The 14650-nt window shown below is 46.6% G+C and overlaps 4 non-coding genes and 2 pseudogenes across 4 annotated transcripts; all 6 read left to right on the forward strand.

The window, feature by feature from the left end:
• The first annotated feature begins 488 nt into the window (after positions 1 to 488).
• LOC147083052 (5S ribosomal RNA) lies at positions 489 to 607 on the forward strand. Its single transcript, XR_015076218.1, has one exon. It is a non-coding gene; the product is annotated as a 5S ribosomal RNA (ribosomal RNA).
• A 2429-nt stretch (positions 608 to 3036) lies between these two features.
• On the forward strand, positions 3037 to 3155 carry LOC147083053 (5S ribosomal RNA). The gene has a single exon (XR_015076078.1). It is a non-coding gene; the product is annotated as a 5S ribosomal RNA (ribosomal RNA).
• A 2413-nt stretch (positions 3156 to 5568) lies between these two features.
• On the forward strand, positions 5569 to 5687 carry LOC147083054 (5S ribosomal RNA). The gene has a single exon (XR_015076079.1). It is a non-coding gene; the product is annotated as a 5S ribosomal RNA (ribosomal RNA).
• A 2398-nt stretch (positions 5688 to 8085) lies between these two features.
• Positions 8086 to 8204, forward strand: LOC147083055 (5S ribosomal RNA). The gene has a single exon (XR_015076206.1). It is a non-coding gene; the product is annotated as a 5S ribosomal RNA (ribosomal RNA).
• Positions 8205 to 10610: 2406 nt separating this feature from the next.
• LOC147083056 (5S ribosomal RNA) lies at positions 10611 to 10729 on the forward strand (annotated as a pseudogene).
• Positions 10730 to 13160: 2431 nt separating this feature from the next.
• On the forward strand, positions 13161 to 13279 carry LOC147083057 (5S ribosomal RNA; annotated as a pseudogene).
• Positions 13280 to 14650: the final 1371 nt, after the last annotated feature.

A 14650-nucleotide genomic window follows, 5' to 3' on the forward strand; every position in this document is an offset into this window, starting at 1 on the left:
ATAATTTTCCCACCACCGAGGTTAGGCTGACTGGCCTGTAATTATGCGGTCTATCCCTCTCTCCCTTTTGAAAGAACGGTAGCACGTTAGCAGTCCTCCAGTGGTCGGGCACCACACCTGTAGCCAGAGAGGATTGTAAAATGATGGTGAGAGCCTGTGCTATTTGGTGTCTTACTTCTCTTAAGAGTGTGGGATAGATTTGATGCGGGCCTGGGTATTTGTCCAGTTTGAAAGATACTACAGCCCTTAAGACTTGGTGTTTGAGCATGTTTATTTGATGTAATATTTGAATAGAAGGCAATGAAGGGTTGGGCTTGTAGTTTGTTTGTGTGGGAGGCAGAGCAGCAAGAAGAGGTGGAGGGGGGGTGGGGGGTTGCGGGAGGAGTAAAATTTGTAAATGTAAATTGAGTGTTGAATACTTGTATGAATGCGTAGAAGAGAAAAAAATGGGCGACAGCTTTAAGTAAAGAGAAAGCCAGCTAGCATATGCCTACGGCCATACTAGTCTGAATGCGCCCGATCTCGTCTGATCTCGGAAGCTAAGCAGAGTCAGGCCTGGTTAGTACTTGGATGGGAGACCGCCTGGGAATACCGGGTGCAGTAGGCTTTTGCTGCCGCCACAGGCTGCTCAACGTTTTGCACACACACGCGCACACACTGCTCTTAATCAATCAACATCCTTTTTGCTGCTCTCTCTCTCTCTCTCTCTGTCTCTCTCTCTCGCTTTCCTTTGACCATTTCTTCGCTGCACATTCTCCTGCTGCTACACAAATGCAAGGGGCTCCAGACACAGGGCCGAAATAAGCAGAAGAAGAAAATAAGATAGCCAAAATACACACACTGGCGGAGGGCCACCAGGACACAGCAGCAGAGAGGAGAGACAAGGTGCATAGAAAACTCGGAGGGACAAACAGCAACAGAACAAAGAAGAATGTAGAAAGAGCAGCAGTTAAATTCAGGAAAAAAGCAAAGCCAACTAGCATGCTGTTGAAATGCATGTGTGTTAATGCGAGGAGTGTTACAAATAAGATTGACGAGTTGCAGGCGCAAGTTGCCACATGGGGTTATGCAATAGTAGCCATAACGGAGACCTGGCTTCAAAATGGGCGGAATTGGAAACTAAACAATCCTGGCTACAATGTAATAACATTTGTAGAAGTCGTGTGGGCAGATGTCACATGATCAGGCAGAATCATAGAAATTTACAGCACAGAAGGAGGCCATTCGGCCCATCTTGTCCGTGCCAGCCGACAAAGAGCAATCCACCCAAATCCCACTTTACAGCACTTGGTCCGTAGCCTTGTTGGTTACGGCAGTTCAAGTGCATATCCAAGTACTTTTTAAACGTGATGAGGGTTTCTGCCTCTACCACCCTTTCAGGCAGTGCATTCCAGACCCCCACCATTCACTGGGTGAAAAAATGTCTCCTCAAATTCCCTGTAAACCTCCTACCAATTACTTGAAATCTATTATTGACCCTTCTGCTAAGGGAAATAGGTCCTTCCTATCCACTCTATCTCGGCCCCTCATAATTTTACACACCTCAATTAGGTCTCGCCTCAGCCTCCTGTGTTCCAAAGAAAACAACCCCAGCCTATCCAATCTTTCCTCATAACTAAAATTCCCCAGCCCAGGCAACATCCTCGGAAATCTCCTCTGCACCTTCTCTAGTGCAATCGCATCCTTCTTGTAATGTGGTGACCAGAACTGCACGCGGCACTCTAGCTGCGGCCTAACTAGTGTTTTATACAGTTGAAGCATAACCTCCCCGCTCTTATATTCTACGCCTCGGCTAATAAAGGCAAGTATCCCGTATGCCTGCTTAACCACTTTATCTACCTGTCCTGCTACCTTCAGGGATCTGTGGACATGCACTCCAAGGTCCCGCTGATCCTCTGCATTTCTCAGTGTCCTACCATTTATTGTGTATTCCAACTGAATTCCATTTGCCACTGTTCTGCCCACTAGACGAGTCCATTGATATCTTCCTGCAGTCTACAGCATTCTGTTTCATTATTAACCACACGGCCAATTTTTGTATCATCTGCAAACTTCTTAATCATACTTCCTACATTCAAATCCAAATCATTGATATATACCAGAAAAAGCAAAGGGCCCAGTACTGAGTTGGTGCAGGCTCGATGGGCCGAAATGGCCTCTATCTGCACTGTGGGGTTTCTGTGATTCTGTGAGCCCTGCGGAACCCCACTGGAAACAGCCTTCCGGTCACAAAAACACCCTTCGACCATTACCCTTTGTTTCCTGCCTCTGAGCCAATTTTGGATCCAACTTGCCACTTTGCCTTGGATCCCATGGGCTTTTACTTTCGTGACCAATCTGGCTTGCGGGACCTTATCAAAAGCCTTGCTAAAATCCATATAGACTACATCAAAGGCACTACCCTCATCGACCCTCCTTGTTACCTCCTCGAAAAATTGAATTGCGTTAGTCAGACACGACCTTCCGTTAAGAAATCCATGCTGACTGTCCCTGATTAATCCGTGTCTTTCTAAATGAAGATTTCTCCTGTCCCTCAGAACTTTTTCCAATAATTTTCCCACCACCGAGGTTAGGCTGACTGGCCTGTAATTATGCGGTCTATCCCTCTCTCCCTTTTGAAAGAACGGTAGCACGTTAGCAGTCCTCCAGTGGTCGGGCACCACACCTGTAGCCAGAGAGGATTGTAAAATGATGGTGAGAGCCTGTGCTATTTGGTGTCTTACTTCTCTTAAGAGTGTGGGATAGATTTGATGCGGGCCTGGGTATTTGTCCAGTTTGAAAGATGCTACAGCCCTTAAGACTTGGTGTTTGAGCATGTTTATTTGATGTAATATTTGAATAGAAGGCAATGAAGGGTTGGGCTTGTAGTTTGTTTGTGTGGGAGGCAGAGCAGCAAGAAGAGGTGGAGGGGGGGTGGGGGGTTGCGGGAGGAGTAAAATTTGTAAATGTAAATTGAGTGTTGAATACTTGTATGAATGCGTAGAAGAGAAAAAAATGGGCGACAGCTTTAAGTAAAGAGAAAGCCAGCTAGCATATGCCTACGGCCATACTAGTCTGAATGCGCCCGATCTCGTCTGATCTCGGAAGCTAAGCAGAGTCAGGCCTGGTTAGTACTTGGATGGGAGACTGCCTGGGAATACCAGGTGCAGTAGGCTTTTGCTGCCGCCACAGGCTGCTCAACGTTTTGCACACACACGCGCACACACTGCTCTTAATCAATCAACATCCTTTTTGCTGCTCTCTCTCTCTCTCTCGCTTTCCTTTGACCATTTCTTCGCTGCACATTCTCCTGCTGCTACACAAATGCAAGGGGCTCCAGACACAGGGCCGAAATAAGCAGAAGAAGAAAATAAGATAGCCAAAATACACACACTGGCGGAGGGCCACCAGGACACAGCAGCAGAGAGGAGAGACAAGGTGCATAGAAAACTCGGAGGGACAAACAGCAACAGAACAAAGAAGAATGTAGAAAGAGCAGCAGTTAAATTCAGGAAAAAAGCAAAGCCAACTAGCATGCTGTTGAAATGCATGTGTGTTAATGCGAGGAGTGTTACAAATAAGATTGACGAGTTGCAGGCGCAAGTTGCCACATGGGGTTATGCAATAGTAGCCATAACGGAGACCTGGCTTCAAAATGGGCGGAATTGGAAACTAAACAATCCTGGCTACAATGTAATAACATTTGTAGAAGTCGTGTGGGCAGATGTCACATGATCAGGCAGAGTCATAGAAATTTACAGCACAGAAGGAGGCCATTCGGCCCATCTTGTCCGTGCCAGCCGACAAAGAGCAATCCACCCAAATCCCACTTTACAGCACTTGGTCCGTAGCCTTGTAGGTTACGGCAGTTCAAGTGCATATCCAAGTACTTTTTAAACGTGATGAGGGTTTCTGCCTCTACCACCCTTTCAGGCAGTGCATTCCAGACCCCCACCATTCACTGGGTGAAAAAATGTCTCCTCAAATTCCCTGTAAACCTCCTACCAATTACTTGAAATCTATTATTGACCCTTCTGCTAAGGGAAATAGGTCCTTCCTATCCACTCTATCTCGGCCCCTCATAATTTTACACACCTCAATTAGGTCTCGCCTCAGCCTCCTGTGTTCCAAAGAAAACAACCCCAGCCTATCCAATCTTTCCTCATAACTAAAATTCCCCAGCCCAGGCAACATCCTCGGAAATCTCCTCTGCACCTTCTCTAGTGCAATCGCATCCTTCTTGTAATGTGGTGACCAGAACTGCACGCGGCACTCTAGCTGCGGCCTAACTAGTGTTTTATACAGTTGAAGCATAACCTCCCCGCTCTTATATTCTACGCCTCGGCTAATAAAGGCAAGTATCCCGTATGCCTGCTTAACCACTTTATCTACCTGTCCTGCTACCTTCAGGGATCTGTGGACATGCACTCCAAGGTCCCGCTGATCCTCTGCATTTCTCAGTGTCCTACCATTTATTGTGTATTCCAACTGAATTCCATTTGCCACTGTTCTGCCCACTAGACGAGTCCATTGATATCTTCCTGCAGTCTACAGCATTCTGTTTCATTATTAACCACACGGCCAATTTTTGTATCATCTGCAAACTTCTTAATCATACTTCCTACATTCAAATCCAAATCATTGATATATACCAGAAAAAGCAAAGGGCCCAGTACTGAGTTGGTGCAGGCTCGATGGGCCGAAATGGCCTCTATCTGCACTGTGGGGTTTCTGTGATTCTGTGAGCCCTGCGGAACCCCACTGGAAACAGCCTTCCGGTCACAAAAACACCCTTCGACCATTACCCTTTGTTTCCTGCCTCTGAGCCAATTTTGGATCCAACTTGCCACTTTGCCTTGGATCCCATGGGCTTTTACTTTCGTGACCAATCTGGCTTGCGGGACCTTATCAAAAGCCTTGCTAAAATCCATATAGACTACATCAAAGGCACTACCCTCATCGACCCTCCTTGTTACCTCCTCGAAAAATTGAATTGCGTTAGTCAGACACGACCTTCCGTTAAGAAATCCATGCTGACTGTCCCTGATTAATCCGTGTCTTTCTAAATGAAGATTTCTCCTGTCCCTCAGAACTTTTTCCAATAATTTTCCCACCACCGAGGTTAGGCTGACTGGCCTGTAATTATGCGGTCTATCCCTCTCTCCCTTTTGAAAGAACGGTAGCACGTTAGCAGTCCTCCAGTGGTCGGGCACCACACCTGTAGCCAGAGAGGATTGTAAAATGATGGTGAGAGCCTGTGCTATTTGGTGTCTTACTTCTCTTAAGAGTGTGGGATAGATTTGATGCGGGCCTGGGTATTTGTCCAGTTTGAAAGATGCTACAGCCCTTAAGACTTGGTGTTTGAGCATGTTTATTTGATGTAATATTTGAATAGAAGGCAATGAAGGGTTGGGCTTGTAGTTTGTTTGTGTGGGAGGCAGAGCAGCAAGAAGAGGTGGAGGGGGGGTGGGGGGTTGCGGGAGGAGTAAAATTTGTAAATGTAAATTGAGTGTTGAATACTTGTATGAATGCGTAGAAGAGAAAAAAATGGGCGACAGCTTTAAGTAAAGAGAAAGCCAGCTAGCATATGCCTACGGCCATACTAGTCTGAATGCGCCCGATCTCGTCTGATCTCGGAAGCTAAGCAGAGTCAGGCCTGGTTAGTACTTGGATGGGAGACTGCCTGGGAATACCAGGTGCAGTAGGCTTTTGCTGCCGCCACAGGCTGCTCAACGTTTTGCACACACACGCGCACACACTGCTCTTAATCAATCAACATCCTTTTTGCTGCTCTCTCTCTCTCTCTCGCTTTCCTTTGACCATTTCTTCGCTGCACATTCTCCTGCTGCTACACAAATGCAAGGGGCTCCAGACACAGGGCCAAAATAAGCAGAAGAAGAAAATAAGATAGCCAAAATACACACACTGGCGGAGGGCCACCAGGACACAGCAGCAGAGAGGAGAGACAAGGTGCATAGAAAACTCGGAGGGACAAACAGCAACAGAACAAAGAAGAATGTAGAAAGAGCAGCAGTTAAATTCAGGAAAAAAGCAAAGCCAACTAGCATGCTGTTGAAATGCATGTGTGTTAATGCGAGGAGCGTTACAAATAAGATTGACGAGTTGCAGGCGCAAGTTGCCACATGGGGTTATGCAATAGTAGCCATAACGGAGACCTGGCTTCAAAATGGGCGGAATTGGAAACTAAACAATCCTGGCTACAATGTAATAACATTTGTAGAAGTCGTGTGGGCAGATGTCACATGATCAGGCAGAATCATAGAAATTTACAGCACAGAAGGAGGCCATTCGGCCCATCTTGTCCGTGCCAGCCGACAAAGAGCAATCCACCCAAATCCCACTTTACAGCACTTGGTCCGTAGCCTTGTAGGTTACGGCAGTTCAAGTGCATATCCAAGTACTTTTTAAACGTGATGAGGGTTTCTGCCTCTACCACCCTTTCAGGCAGTGCATTCCAGACCCCCACCATTCACTGGGTGAAAAAATGTCTCCTCAAATTCCCTGTAAACCTCCTACCAATTACTTGAAATCTATTATTGACCCTTCTGCTAAGGGAAATAGGTCCTTCCTATCCACTCTATCTCGGCCCCTCATAATTTTACACACCTCAATTAGGTCTCGCCTCAGCCTCCTGTGTTCCAAAGAAAACAACCCCAGCCTATCCAATCTTTCCTCATAACTAAAATTCCCCAGCCCAGGCAACATCCTCGGAAATCTCCTCTGCACCTTCTCTCGTGCAATCGCATCCTTCTTGTAATGTGGTGACCAGAACTGCACGCGGCACTCTAGCTGCGGCCTAACTAGTGTTTTATACAGTTGAAGCATAACCTCCCCGCTCTTATATTCTACGCCTCGGCTAATAAAGGCAAGTATCCCGTATGCCTGCTTAACCACTTTATCTACCTGTCCTGCTACCTTCAGGGATCTGTGGACATGCACTCCAAGGTCCCGCTGATCCTCTGCATTTCTCAGTGTCCTACCATTTATTGTGTATTCCAACTGAATTCCATTTGCCACTGTTCTGCCCACTAGACGAGTCCATTGATATCTTCCTGCAGTCTACAGCATTCTGTTTCATTATTAACCACACGGCCAATTTTTGTATCATCTGCAAACTTCTTAATCATACTTCCTACATTCAAATCCAAATCATTGATATATACCAGAAAAAGCAAAGGGCCCAGTACTGAGTCGGTGCAGGCTCGATGGGCCGAAATGGCCTCTATCTGCACTGTGGGGTTTCTGTGATTCTGTGAGCCCTGCGGAACCCCACTGGAAACAGCCTTCCGGTCACAAAAACACCCTTGTTTCCTGCCTCTGAGCCAATTTTGGATCCAACTTGCCACTTTGCCTTGGATCCCATGGGCTTTTACTTTCGTGACCAATCTGGCATGCGGGACCTTATCAAAAGCCTTGCTAAAATCCATATAGACTACATCAAAGGCACTACCCTCATCGACCCTCCTTGTTACCTCCTCGAAAAATTGAATTGCATTAGTCAGACACGACCTTCCGTTAAGAAATCCATGCTGACTGTCCCTGATTAATCCGTGTCTTTCTAAATGAAGATTTCTCCTGTCCCTCAGAACTTTTTCCAATAATTTTCCCACCACCGAGGTTAGGCTGACTGGCCTGTAATTATGCGGTCTATCCCTCTCTCCCTTTTGAAAGAACGGTAGCACGTTAGCAGTCCTCCAGTGGTCGGGCACCACACCTGTAGCCAGAGAGGATTGTAAAATGATGGTGAGAGCCTGTGCTATTTGGTGTCTTACTTCTCTTAAGAGTGTGGGATAGATTTGATGCGGGCCTGGGTATTTGTCCAGTTTGAAAGATGCTACAGCCCTTAAGACTTGGTGTTTGAGCATGTTTATTTGATGTAATATTTGAATAGAAGGCAATGAAGGGTTGGGCTTGTAGTTTGTTTGTGTGGGAGGCAGAGCAGCAAGAAGAGGTGGAGGGGGGGTGGGGGGTTGCGGGAGGAGTAAAATTTGTAAATGTAAATTGAGTGTTGAATACTTGTATGAATGCGTAGAAGAGAAAAAAATGGGCGACAGCTTTAAGTAAAGAGAAAGCCAGCCAGCATATGCCTACGGCCATACTAGTCTGAATGCGCCCGATCTCGTCTGATCTCGGAAGCTAAGCAGAGTCAGGCCTGGTTAGTACTTGGATGGGAGACCGCCTGGGAATACCAGGTGCAGTAGGCTTTTGCTGCCGCCACAGGCTGCTCAACGTTTTGCACACACACGCGCACACACTGCTCTTAATCAATCAACATCCTTTTTGCTGCTCTCTCTCTCTCTCTCTCTCTCTCGCTTTCCTTTGACCATTTCTTCGCTGCACATTCTCCTGCTGCTACACAAATGCAAGGGGCTCCAGACACAGGGCCGAAATAAGCAGAAGAAGAAAATAAGATAGCCAAAATACACACACTGGCGGAGGGCCACCAGGACACAGCAGCAGAGAGGTGAGACAAGGTGCATAGAAAACTCGGAGGGACAAACAGCAACAGAACAAAGAAGAATGTAGAAAGAGCAGCAGTTAAATTCAGGAAAAAAGCAAAGCCAACTAGCATGCTGTTGAAATGCATGTGTGTTAATGCGAGGAGCGTTACAAATAAGATTGACGAGTTGCAGGCGCAAGTTGCCACATGGGGTTATGCAATAGTAGCCATAACGGAGACCTGGCTTCAAAATGGGCGGAATTGGAAACTAAACAATCCTGGCTACAATGTAATAACATTTGTAGAAGTCGTGTGGGCAGATGTCACATGATCAGGCAGAATCATAGAAATTTACAGCACAGAAGGAGGCCATTCGGCCCATCTTGTCCGTGCCAGCCGACAAAGAGCAATCCACCCAAATCCCACTTTACAGCACTTGGTCCGTAGCCTTGTAGGTTACGGCAGTTCAAGTGCATATCCAAGTACTTTTTAAACGTGATGAGGGTTTCTGCCTCTACCACCCTTTCAGGCAGTGCATTCCAGACCCCCACCATTCACTGGGTGAAAAAATGTCTCCTCAAATTCCCTGTAAACCTCCTACCAATTACTTGAAATCTATTATTGACCCTTCTGCTAAGGGAAATAGGTCCTTCCTATCCACTCTATCTCGGCCCCTCATAATTTTACACACCTCAATTAGGTCTCACCTCAGCCTCCTGTGTTCCAAAGAAAACAACCCCAGCCTATCCAATCTTTCCTCATAACTAAAATTCCCCAGCCCAGGCAACATCCTCGGAAATCTCCTCTGCACCTTCTCTAGTGCAATCGCATCCTTCTTGTAATGTGGTGACCAGAACTGCACGCGGCACTCTAGCTGCGGCCTAACTAGTGTTTTATACAGTTGAAGCATAACCTCCCCGCTCTTATATTCTACGCCTCGGCTAATAAAGGCAAGTATCCCGTATGCCTGCTTAACCACTTTATCTACCTGTCCTGCTACCTTCAGGGATCTGTGGACATGCACTCCAAGGTCCCGCTGATCCTCTGCATTTCTCAGTGTCCTACCATTTATTGTGTATTCCAACTGAATTCCATTTGCCACTGTTCTGCCCACTAGACGAGTCCATTGATATCTTCCTGCAGTCTACAGCATTCTGTTTCATTATTAACCACACGGCCAATTTTTGTATCATCTGCAAACTTCTTAATCATACTTCCTACATTCAAATCCAAATCATTGATATATACCAGAAAAAGCAAAGGGCCCAGTACTGAGTCGGTGCAGGCTCGATGGGCCGAAATGGCCTCTATCTGCACTGTGGGGTTTCTGTGATTCTGTGAGCCCTGCGGAACCCCACTGGAAACAGCCTTCCGGTCACAAAAACACCCTTGTTTCCTGCCTCTGAGCCAATTTTGGATCCAACTTGCCACTTTGCCTTGGATCCCATGGGCTTTTACTTTCGTGACCAATCTGGCATGCGGGACCTTATCAAAAGCCTTGCTAAAATCCATATAGACTACATCAAAGGCACTACCCTCATCGACCCTCCTTGTTACCTCCTCGAAAAATTGAATTGCATTAGTCAGACACGACCTTCCGTTAAGAAATCCATGCTGACTGTCCCTGATTAATCCGTGTCTTTCTAAATGAAGATTTCTCCTGTCCCTCAGAACTTTTTCCAATAATTTTCCCACCACCGAGGTTAGGCTGACTGGCCTGTAATTATGCGGTCTATCCCTCTCTCCCTTTTGAAAGAACGGTAGCACGTTAGCAGTCCTCCAGTGGTCGGGCACCACACCTGTAGCCAGAGAGGATTGTAAAATGATGGTGAGAGCCTGTGCTATTTGGTGTCTTACTTCTCTTAAGAGTGTGGGATAGATTTGATGCGGGCCTGGGTATTTGTCCAGTTTGAAAGATGCTACAGCCCTTAAGACTTGGTGTTTGAGCATGTTTATTTGATGTAATATTTGAATAGAAGGCAATGAAGGGTTGGGCTTGTAGTTTGTTTGTGTGGGAGGCAGAGCAGCAAGAAGAGGTGGAGGGGGGGTGGGGGGTTGCGGGAGGAGTAAAATTTGTAAATGTAAATTGAGTGTTGAATACTTGTATGAATGCGTAGAAGAGAAAAAAATGGGCGACAGCTTTAAGTAAAGAGAAAGCCAGCTAGCATATGCCTACGGCCATACTAGTCTGAATGCGCCCGATCTCGTCTGATCTCAGAAGCTAAGTAGAGTCAGGCCTGGTTAGTACTTGGATGGGAGACCGCCTGGGAATACCAGGTGCAGTAGGCTTTTGCTGCCGCCACAGGCTGCTCAACGTTTTGCACACACACGCGCACACACTGCTCTTAATCAATCAACATCCTTTTTGCTGCTCTCTCTCTCTCTCTCTCTCTGTCTCTCTCTCTCGCTTTCCTTTGACCATTTCTTCGCTGCACATTCTCCTGCTGCTACACAAATGCAAGGGGCTCCAGACACAGGGCCGAAATAAGCAGAAGAAGAAAATAAGATAGCCAAAATACACACACTGGCGGAGGGCCACCAGGACACAGCAGCAGAGAGGAGAGACAAGGTGCATAGAAAACTCGGAGGGACAAACAGCAACAGAACAAAGAAGAATGTAGAAAGAGCAGCAGTTAAATTCAGGAAAAAAGCAAAGCCAACTAGCATGCTGTTGAAATGCATGTGTGTTAATGCGAGGAGCGTTACAAATGAGATTGACGAGTTGCAGGCGCAAGTTGCCACATGGGGTTATGCAATAGTAGCCATAACGGAGACCTGGCTTCAAAATGGGCGGAATTGGAAACTAAACAATCCTGGCTACAATGTAATAACATTTGTAGAAGTCGTGTGGGCAGATGTCACATGATCAGGCAGAATCATAGAAATTTACAGCACAGAAGGAGGCTATTCGGCCCATCTTGTCCGTGCCAGCCGACAAAGAGCAATCCACCCAAATCCCACTTTACAGCACTTGGTCCGTAGCCTTGTAGGTTACGGCAGTTCAAGTGCATATCCAAGTACTTTTTAAACGTGATGAGGGTTTCTGCCTCTACCACCCTTTCAGGCAGTGCATTCCAGACCCCCACCATTCACTGGGTGAAAAAATGTCTCCTCAAATTCCCTGTAAACCTCCTACCAATTACTTGAAATCTATTATTGACCCTTCTGCTAAGGGAAATAGGTCCTTCCTATCCACTCTATCTCGGCCCCTCATAATTTTACACACCTCAATTAGGTCTCGCCTCAGCCTCCTGTGTTCCAAAGAAAACAACCCCAGCCTATCCAATCTTTCCTCATAACTAAAATTCCCCAGCCCAGGCAACATCCTCGGAAATCTCCTCTGCACCTTCTCTAGTGCAATCGCATCCTTCTTGTAATGTGGTGACCAGAACTGCACGCGGCACTCTAGCTGCGGCCTAACTAGTGTTTTATACAGTTGAAGCATAACCTCCCCGCTCTTATATTCTACGCCTCGGCTAATAAAGGCAAGTATCCCGTATGCCTGCTTAACCACTTTATCTACCTGTCCTGCTACCTTCAGGGATCTGTGGACATGCACTCCAAGGTCCCGCTGATCCTCTGCATTTCTCAGTGTCCTACCATTTATTGTGTATTCCAACTGAATTCCATTTGCCACTGTTCTGCCCACTAGACGAGTCCATTGATATCTTCCTGCAGTCTACAGCATTCTGTTTCATTATTAACCACACGGCCAATTTTTGTATCATCTGCAAACTTCTTAATCATACTTCCTACATTCAAATCCAAATCATTGATATATACCAGAAAAAGCAAAGGGCCCAGTACTGAGTCGGTGCAGGCTCGATGGGCCGAAATGGCCTCTATCTGCACTGTGGGGTTTCTGTGATTCTGTGAGCCCTGCGGAACCCCACTGGAAACAGCCTTCCGGTCACAAAAACACCCTTCGACCATTACCCTTTGTTTCCTGCCTCTGAGCCAATTTTGGATCCAACTTGCCACTTTGCCTTGGATCCCATGGGCTTTTACTTTCGTGACCAATCTGGCATGCGGGACCTTATCAAAAGCCTTGCTAAAATCCATATAGACTACATCAAAGGCACTACCCTCATCGACCCTCCTTGTTACCTCCTCGAAAAATTGAATTGCGTTAGTCAGACACGACCTTCCGTTAAGAAATCCATGCTGACTGTCCCTGATTAATCCGTGTCTTTCTAAATGAAGATTTCTCCTGTCCCTCAGAACTTTTTCCAATAATTTTCCCACCACCGAGGTTAGGCTGACTGTCCTGTAATTATGCGGTCTATCCCTCTCTCCCTTTTGAAAGAGCGGTAGCACGTTAGCAGTCCTCCAGTGGTCGGGCACCACACCTGTAGCCAGAGAGGATTGTAAAATGATGGTGAGAGCCTGTGCTATTTGGTGTCTTACTTCTCTTAAGAGTGTGGGATAGATTTGATGCGGGCCTGGGTATTTGTCCAGTTTGAAAGATGCTACAGCCCTTAAGACTTGGTGTTTGAGCATGTTTATTTGATGTAATATTTGAATAGAAGGCAATGAAGGGTTGGGCTTGTAGTTTGTTTGTGTGGGAGGCAGAGCAGCAAGAAGAGGTGGAGGGGGGGTGGGGGGTTGCGGGAGGAGTAAAATTTGTAAATGTAAATTGAGTGTTGAATACTTGTATGAATGCGTAGAAGAGAAAAAAATGGGCGACAGCTTTAAGTAAAGAGAAATCCAGCTAGCATATGCCTACGGCCATACTAGTCTGAATGCGCCCGATCTCGTCTGATCTCGGAAGCTAAGCAGCGTCAGGCCTGGTTTGTACTTGGATGGGAGACTGCCTGGGAATACCAGGTGCAGTAGGCTTTTGCTGCCGCCACAGGCTGCTCAACGTTTTGCACACACACGCGCACACACTGCTCTTAATCAATCAACATCCTTTTTGCTGCTCTCTCTCTCTCTCTCTCGCTTTCCTTTGACCATTTCTTCGCTGCACATTCTCCTGCTGCTACACAAATGCAAGGGGCTCCAGACACAGGGCCGAAATAAGCAGAAGAAGAAAATAAGATAGCCAAAATACACACACTGGCGGAGGGCCACCAGGACACAGCAGCAGAGAGGAGAGACAAGGTGCATAGAAAACTCGGAGGGACAAACAGCAACAGAACAAAGAAGAATGTAGAAAGAGCAGCAGTTAAATTCAGGAAAAAAGCAAAGCCAACTAGCATGCTGTTGAAATGCATGTGTGTTAATGCGAGGAGTGTTACAAATAAGATTGACGAGTTGCAGGCGCAAGTTGCCACATGGGGTTAGGCAATAGTAGCCATAACGGAGACCTGGCTTCAAAATGGGCGGAATTGGAAACTAAACAATCCTGGCTACAATGTAATAACATTTGTAGAAGTCGTGTGGGCAGATGTCACATGATCAGGCAGAATCATAGAAATTTACAGCACAGAAGGAGGCCATTCGGCCCATCTTGTCCGTGCCAGCCGACAAAGAGCAATCCACCCAAATCCCACTTTACAGCACTTGGTCCGTAGCCTTGTAGGTTACGGCAGTTCAAGTGCATATCCAAGTACTTTTTAAACGTGATGAGGGTTTCTGCCTCTACCACCCTTTCAGGCAGTGCATTCCAGACCCCCACCATTCACTGGGTGAAAAAATGTCTCCTCAAATTCCCTGTAAACCTCCTACCAATTACTTGAAATCTATTATTGACCCTTCTGCTAAGGGAAATAGGTCCTTCCTATCCACTCTATCTCGGCCCCTCATAATTTTACACACCTCAATTAGGTCTCGCCTCAGCCTCCTGTATTCCAAAGAAAACAACCCCAGCCTATCCAATCTTTCCTCATAGCTAAAATTCCCCAGCCCAGGCAACATCCTCGGAAATCTCCTCTGCACCTTCTCTAGTGCAATCGCATCCTTCTTGTAATGTGGTGACCAGAACTGCACGCGGCACTCTAGCTGCGGCCTAACTAGTGTTTTATACAGTTGAAGCATAACCTCCCCGCTCTTATATTCTACGCCTCGGCTAATAAAGGCAAGTATCCCGTATGCCTGCTTAACCACTTTATCTACCTGTCCTGCTACCTTCAGGGATCTGTGGACATGCACTCCAAGGTCCCGCTGATCCTCTGCATTTCTCAGTGTCCTACCATTTATTGTGTATTCCAACTGAATTCCATTTGCCACTGTTCTGCCCACTAGACGAGTCCATTGATATCTTCCTGC

This window comes from Somniosus microcephalus, unplaced genomic scaffold (assembly GCF_052327205.1).
Source record: "Somniosus microcephalus isolate GS21.2 unplaced genomic scaffold, FLI_Smic_1.0 scaffold110, whole genome shotgun sequence".
Taxonomy (NCBI): Eukaryota; Metazoa; Chordata; class Chondrichthyes; order Squaliformes; family Somniosidae; genus Somniosus; species Somniosus microcephalus.